Below are 7,822 nucleotides of genomic sequence, written 5' to 3'. Positions count from 1 at the left end.
AGAAGGCAATGTTTAAGCTGTAAGTATGAGCAGTGCACGGTGAGCTAGAACTGTAGCTGCTTTTTCACTGGTGCCAAGAGTGCGTGAACAGGAATTTCAACCTCTGCATCCCCGAAGCCGGCAGGGAGCGAGAACGAGGGCACGGCGTGAGAGCACAGGGAAGAGCGGTGACACACTAACCCGGCGCATCACAGGGAGCCCCGGGGGCAAAGTGCTGGGCAGGGAAAGAGAGGCCAGGTCCCAGCTGTTGTTTTCAGGCACAAACATCCTACAAGTCTCTGCAAATATTGATCTTGGTTTTCTTTCTGAGACTTCCAGGTCGCCCAGTGAGTTCTCCTTTTGCATAACAGCTGAGTTGAACTTCTGCAGCCTTCACCTGGGTGTTCGCCTTAAGAAGGGGCTTTTGCAGGGGCATTTGTAGCTCCAGACAGGTACCCGTGGTGGGATTTGCAAGTCCACGTCAGAGGAAGAAGCAGACTGGAAAGGAGCTGCCAGCACTGGCTGAGCTGGGCTGGAGGAGGAGGGCCAGCACCCCAAATCACACAGTCCCGCAAGGAGCCGTGAGCAGGTTTTCCTCCCCCTGGGCCAGCACAGGGACGGGCGCTTGGTGCCTGCGTGTGCCGTCGACCTCAAAAACCCACGCTGGCAAGTCAAGCCTGAGGATCAGCAGGGCTCCGAGGGTAAAGGGTTTGACAGCTTCACCTTGTTCAAGTCTGTGTTGCTGTTTTCTCAGAGTCAGACCCCCATAGTTTGTGCTCTGTGGAGGGAGGCAGGAACGGGGGATCACCAGCCACATCGTTTTTGCCCAGCTGCTGATCTGTTCCCCCTAGGACAACCCAGGCAGGTTTCTCTGGCTTGTTCACCAAACTGCCCCCATTTTAGCCACAATTTTTTTGGCTCACCTCTGTGCATCAGCGCTCAGTCCTGGGAGGAGAAGGAGTATTGCTTCAGAAGAAGCCGAGCAGCGTGAGGTTTCCTGCAGACAGCTGACCTTGAAACCTGCCAGTGAAAGCCATGGGATTAGGGGTGGCCTCATCACTTGGCCCTCACGGCCAGCACGGCTGGCTGCCGAGCAGAGCACAAACCAACCAAGAGGTAGATGTTGCCCTGGATGGAGACGGGTGCCTTGGAGCCCACCAACGACCATGCTGAACATCCTTTTTCCTTCCTCCTGCCAAACGACCACAGCTAGCGTTGCTCTCCAGGAAACCTCTGGAGCAGAGGGACTTACCTTTGACAGGAACAAGAAGACATGGAGGTGCCGGGTGAGGCAAGGAAAAGGGAAAAGGAATGAAACAGGGAAAGAGAAAGTTGGGAATGGAAGGCTCTGTTGTGATGGGAAGGGTGTGAAGGGCAGCACCCCTCATCCCCACGTGCCCAACAGGACGTGGGCTAAGACAGAAGGTCCGTGGGAGCTCCACGTCCCCTGGCACGGAGGCCAGGCATGGCAACGAAGAGGTCCCCTCGTGTCTAGGTGATTTTGGGGGGACGCCGCCCCAGGGACTCCCATGCTCTTTGCCTCTGCTTTGAGGTAGGACTCTAGCTTTGAACTAATGAAGACGAGACCCAAATCTATGTCCAAGCATGGGAAGGGGCATGGCTCATGCAGAGGGATTTTGCCCACAGCGCAGAGGGGACTGATGGTACAAGGGAAGGCAAGCAGAGTGCCAGAGAAAGTAGCAGCCAGAACAGCCCGGAGAGAAGTGATGTGCTCGTGAGTCAGCACCGCAAGGTCCCAAACCTGCCCCAGAGGTGCTGCCCTGCTCCACTGCTGTTCCTTCTTGTACGTGATCCCGTCGCTCATCGGCATCCCTCTCTGCCTCACCCACTCCTCCTCGCCTCTCACTCTCCTCCGCCGGGCTAGTCTGCATGGTTTTCTTAAGAGCTAATGGAATAGAAACACCGACAGAAATGCTCTAATATTGTCACTGTTCCTGCCGTCACACTGCGTGTCACTGTCACGGCAAGCAAAGGCCATCAAACGTTTCTATTTGCAAGCGCTGTATCGCGCCATCTCTTTCCTTGCTGCCCTGTCCCCGCAAAGGCCGTGGGCTCTGGGGTACCCAGGGAAAGGCCTCCCTACCCCAGGAAGGAGCTCTGACTCTCCTTACGGCCTTGAACCTGAAGGCACTGTCGCTCTGCTCTCAGGCCGCTCCCACCATTCTTCCCATCCCTTCTCTGTTTCCCTTTTCTTTTGCTTTATTCTCCAGCACTCATTGCCTCCTCTCTTCCCTTTCTCTTCTCTTCAGCATCCGCACGCCCCGTGCAGAGCCCCGGTGCCCATGTCCCGGATGGGGCTCCTCTGTGACGGCCAAAACCTTTTTTCCCCCCAATATCGTACGTTAGGGTTGTCTTTCCAAAGCGACGGCAGCAGCGGTCCGAAGCTGGGGCTGGTTTCTGCTCCCTGTGACGCAGCCTGACTCGGCTCCGTGCTGGCTCGGGGAGATGCCGACACCGAGATGCTTTCTCTCCTGTGGATCCAAGTGGCTGTCAGTCCCAAGAGGACTGCAGTCCCCAGCCCAGCTCTCTCCGAGCTTTCTTAGGAGAGCGCTGGGAATCTGGTGGTGGAAATGGGGAGCAGGGAGACCTTTTCATTTTGGCAAGAAACCCCAAGCCCCTGCAGCCACAGCACCGGGGGTGTGAGCATCTCGTCTGAGAGCATCGCAGGAGGGAGGGAGCTGGGACACAGGCCCACACAGATGCCCCTGATCGTGTGCATTGGGATAAAACTGTCAGCGTGAACATCAGCCTGTCTAATAAAACCCGGTATTTTCCAAACAGACTCCCTGGAGATGCTTGTTTTGTTTCTCCTGCCGGTGCGATGCGAGTGCCGGGGCTGGGGTGGCCGGGGGGGGTGCGACTGCAGGGAGCAAGGCAGGAGCTCCCGTCTCCTTCCCCACACCCCAGCCTCGTACCCGTCCTTTTCATGGGACGTGCCGGCCACGCCTGAGCCATTTGGTTGCTTTTTCCAACCTGGTTTCCCGGACCGTAGGCACAAACCGGCGAAGCGAACCCCAGCTCCTTTGCTTTGCGCTTCAGGGCAGCACGATCCTCCCTGATGGGACAGATCCTTGCTCCCACCTGCACCAGGAGATGCCCTTTAAACCCCCTTTGTGTGCGGTCCCCCTCCTCTTCTCGCAGAGGCCCCGCCATGCCGAGTGCTGGGAGAGAAAAGCCAACCCTCCCTCCGCCCGGGGACCGCGGTCCCCCGGGGCCCGGCACAAAGCTGGCTCTGATTCACGCGCGGGGGCTCCAGCACGAAGCTCCCGGGAGAAGCAGGAGCCACGGGGCTGGCGGCGAGCGCTGGCAGCCGCGGGGCTGAGTCACGGCTGTGGGCCCACGCGCGCCGTGGCAGGCAGGCCGCCCCGTGACTCAGCCTCACCGGCAGCACCACGCACGGCTCGCCCGCCTCGGCGGCAGGGTGGACTGGCCGCCCGCAGGGATGCTCTGCGCGGCAGCCGCTTCTCCCCCTCCAGCATCACGTTCGCATCTTGCCTGCCCTGGCCATGGCCTCGCTGAGCCCTGCGGATGCTGGATGCCGCCTCTGACCTCTCCCCGGTGGCAAAGGCACCCACAGCCGGGCAGGAGCCGTGCTGCAAACCAGAGCCTGTGTACCACCCGGCTCCGGGTCCCCGGTGGAGGGAAGGGGATTGGGGACCATGGCAGAAGGCAGGGGTCAGGGACCATGGAGGAGGGCAGGGGGTCGGGGACCACGGTGAACACCACGGGCTCTCGCCAGCCACCCAGCGAGAGGCGGATGGAGGCACCATCCCACCGGAGGCTGGGGCTCATGCAAGCTACTTGTTATAACCCTACTGCCTGGCCTGTCTGTCTGTCTGTCTTTCCAACTATCTGCCTCGCTTGCTAATCAGAAGTCGTTATTCCAAGAAAGCTGGAAGAGGAGAAGGAATGTCTCACTCGGCCATAGCTTCCTTTGGAAAGTCTGGAAAAACTGTGGCATCTCGACATGAGTGAAGGTCTGACTGGCGAGAAGCACATTTTCCTTCCAAAGCTGCTTTAGGGATGTGAATCATGAGCCGGTAACGCTCCTGGCAGAACGAAAAACGATTCCACTGAGACGTGGTGCTGGCAGCGGCTCTGCCGTATCTCTTGGACAGAAAGGACAAACATTTATCTTAGAGACATCACTGGGGAAGAGCCGCCACTGCTGCCAAGAGCTCGGCAGCAGCTGGATCCCGCCTGCGCCCGGGTGCTCCCGCCGAGGGGAGCCTCGAGCAGCTTTCCCAAAGGTCTCCCAAAGCCCGGCGGTGGCATTGCCGATATTCAAACGCAAGCCGAGGGGTTTACGGTCCCCTTTGGTTGCCCTCCACAACCTCAACCCCTCAGCGGCATCTCAGCACGTCGGGGATGAAAACACCCCATATCCAAGCGGGTTGCTTGCAATGATGTCAATTTGATTTCTGGGTTTTTATAGGCATCACATGGCACGTTGCAGAGAGAGACGAGGAGGGGAGGCCTGGGCAGGTTGGTTTTTCTTGCTGTCAGCTTGAGGCCAGAGCTTCTTGCGGTAATGAGCCAAACTCCGTACCTCTCCAGCCGGAACCACCCCGTGGCAGAGTATCTGCCTTTGACCGTGTGGGGAAGGTGGGGATTCATTGAACCTTTCATCAGAAAAGGACCTAAAAGCTTTGGAAAGGTCTGCCAGGAGTTTGGGGGGGGCAGCCCCAGTGCTCCACCTGCAGCACAGTGCAGCTCTCCCTGTGCCACCATCCCCGTCCAGCCTGTCCCCAGATGTCCCCTGCCTACCTGATGCTGGGGCCAAAACCCCACCAAACCCACTTGCCTCCAAAATGTCCCGTGCTGCAATTGCAAGAACCCTGTGGACATGGCATGTTTACCAAGCTGCTTGCTCGTTTCCCAGGTGGCCCCCAAAATCTCCCAGCCCAGTTGCCCACCACACTGCTGCCCTCCCCGCTGCACCCACCACGCTGGCGGCAACCTGCCCGACCAGCTCAAGCCACCATTTACGGACCCCGAAGCAGACAAAACCCCCTTTCCATGCAAGTCCTTCCCTTTTGGGACCTTCGAGCTTTCTGGAGCCCAGAGGACACCCTGGCTGGCACCATCCCCAGCCTTCAGGCCGTCACCTCCCTGGGGTGCCGCGGCAAGGGCTGTGCTCAGACTTCATCGCCACTGCACTGCTCGGCGTCGGAAGAGTTTCAAAGTTAAAGTGTTGATGTGCAGCGTGCGGCTTCGGGTCACGTCGGCTGAACACCCTCCTTCTCAAGTCAGAGCACTACATCTGCAGAGAGCCCCCAAATCAATATATTTTGCCCAAGACACGCATGTGTGGGACGCTGAATCACAAGGGCAAGTAAAGCCGTCTCCTGAAGAGCTTCCAGGTGCTTTGGGGATGCTTCCCTCAGTCGATACCCATGGGATGAGGATCGCCCATTTGTAGGCTGCAAAGGGGTTCAGACCCAGAATTGGGGTTTGCACGTGACATCGGCCTTTCCCGGTGGAGACGGGGTGAAGGATGGGGACCAAGCCCTCCGCTGGGGATGCCTGCCTTGGGAAGAGCCTCGGGCTGGGGACCAGTGATGCCCCAAAGGATCGACTGCTTGAGAGAGATGGGAAAAGCCTGGATATTGGCCCCAACAGGTCACCGTGTGCTTTAGCACGCCTGGGTGATGTTCAGGGCAAGAGGCAGAGGAGCCAGGGCAACCCGGAACCCTGAGAAGGTTATTTTCACCCCATGGTGTGTCCAGCAAATGTAACCTCTGCAAAATGGGGGGGATGGAGGGCTGGTGATGGGTGGTTCAACCAAGAAGCTTGCTTGGATGCTAGAAATGAAAGAGGTAAGAGGGAGGTGGGTGGTGGGCCAGGACCGCCGGGGGGGGTCCCTTGAAGCAGAGGAGAAACCAGAGGGATCGCAGGGTGCTCACACACTGCTTTCTCCCGGCCAAGAGCCTGTGCAGCAATGGAGGCAGTTCGGGGCTACGTTATAGTGAATTCCCAGACAGTTATTATGTATATGCCCAGCACTCCTGCACGCGTTATCTCATTTGACTGCTCCTTTTCTAACGTGTTCATTAGTGGTCATTTAATTACAGGATGCAAAAATGAGCTGTTCCGAAATACTAATATATGTATGCAGAATATGCAAAGAGAAATTAGTGTTTCTAATGAGAGAGGGAGACGCGGTAGCAACGGCTGGAAAAATACAGCAACGTCCTGGCAAACCTGAGATCTGACCTAGCTCAGCCAGGCTGCTGTGACCTGGAATTATCCCAGCTGCCTTTCGGGACACAGGGAGAGAAAACAAAACACGGGTGGGTGACGGCGAGCGGCTGTTTGCTATCCACGGGAGGGCACGGGGCGTCCGAAACCACCCTGTATTCACAGCAAAGGCTGTCAGAGGGGATGGGAAAGGGGGTGCCGGTGCTGCTACAACTTAAACTCTGGATCTAAATTCAGCAGGACAGGGAAGCCCCTTGCTTCCTGGCGACTCTCCAGTGCCCTTTGCCTGGAGATGGGAATTAGTAGAGCTGAGCATGGGAACCGAGCGCTCCCAGGGATGAGGAACGCTGCCGGGTGCTTCCTGGTAGCTGTGATTAATCGTTAATATTAAATTCAGTGCTTTTATGCAGGATGGAGAAGCGTTTAGGCAGAAGCCCAGCTCCTGTCCTACCTGTCATTAAAAATCATTGCAATTAAGCTGTAGTGGAAGGAAATACGAGTAAACATATCCTCTGTAAGTGGCTTCAGCTTTCCACGGACATCTGTGCCCCACTGTTTCCTCTTCGGTGGCCGAGCTGCTTCTGTTTTCCCTCTTCCCATGACCCGTATGTTGCTTTTTCTCCCTAATCCTGCCCGCAGCTCCCGATGGTGGGGGCTCGAGCGGGGAGGAAAGGAGCCCCAGCTGCCTCTGACCCATTGCAACCGCTGGAAACTGCGTGTCAGCTGCAGCTGCAGCCCCGGCCCCGGCCAAAGCCAGGGCTGTGCTCCAGGTACTTGCTCACCTAGTTGGTGCCCGCCGCTGATGCTCTCGTCACTCCTTCGCTCCTTCGCAGCCGGTGTCAGGGCAGGGTACAAGCTGTACCCAGTGCGAGCTAAATGATGAAGTTCTGCAAGGGAGGGAACTTGTCAGCAAAGCCGGGTACACAAGCACGGCGCGCCCCAGGAAATCGTTAGCGGAGAACAGAGGGGTTCCTCAACCCACCAGGCTGCCAGGCACCGGGTGCTCTCGGTACCTGCTCGCACCGTGATGAGAGATGCTGGGAGCCTGGGGAAATGCAGGGGAGGTGCCGGCTCCCCGCTGGCACTGTGAAGCCAGGTGGTCCCTCCAGCTCGGCCCCGTCTCCCCTGGCATGACATGGCATCTCCATCAGCCGGAGGAGCACAGCACAGCCGGGAGGTGCCACCGGAACCCGAGTCCCGTGGGGACGCTGGGAATAGGCAGCACCGTGGCACGCCAGGCTTGCCAGCACCCCCAGATGAAACATTTCATCCTGCTTCAACAAGTCCTTTTGCTGCATTCAAGCAGAAAACTGAAGAGTTTTAGAAACTGTGAAGAAGCATTTAGAAACTCTGGGGGTGCCTGCAGAGCCCTCCTGCCCTCCGTCGGCAGAAAACCGAACACCTTGTGCTTTCTGCTTGATAAAGGCTTGCTCCTGCCCCGGTATAAAGGGTTTAACAACTTGCTTCCACCTTGCAGAGGATCTGGATGGGATTTTCAGCAGTTGAGACCTGCTCCTGCTTAAGTCAATGGTGACTGACCTCAGCCAAACACTCCCAAAGAGCCAGCCCGGCTGTCGATCCCGCAGGGCCCGGTGCAGCCCCGATGTCTGCAGCGGAGTCG

Source organism: Gavia stellata, chromosome 18, assembly GCF_030936135.1.
Source record: "Gavia stellata isolate bGavSte3 chromosome 18, bGavSte3.hap2, whole genome shotgun sequence".
NCBI classification, from domain to species: Eukaryota; Metazoa; Chordata; class Aves; order Gaviiformes; family Gaviidae; genus Gavia; species Gavia stellata.
This window is presented reverse-complemented; position numbering follows the sequence as displayed.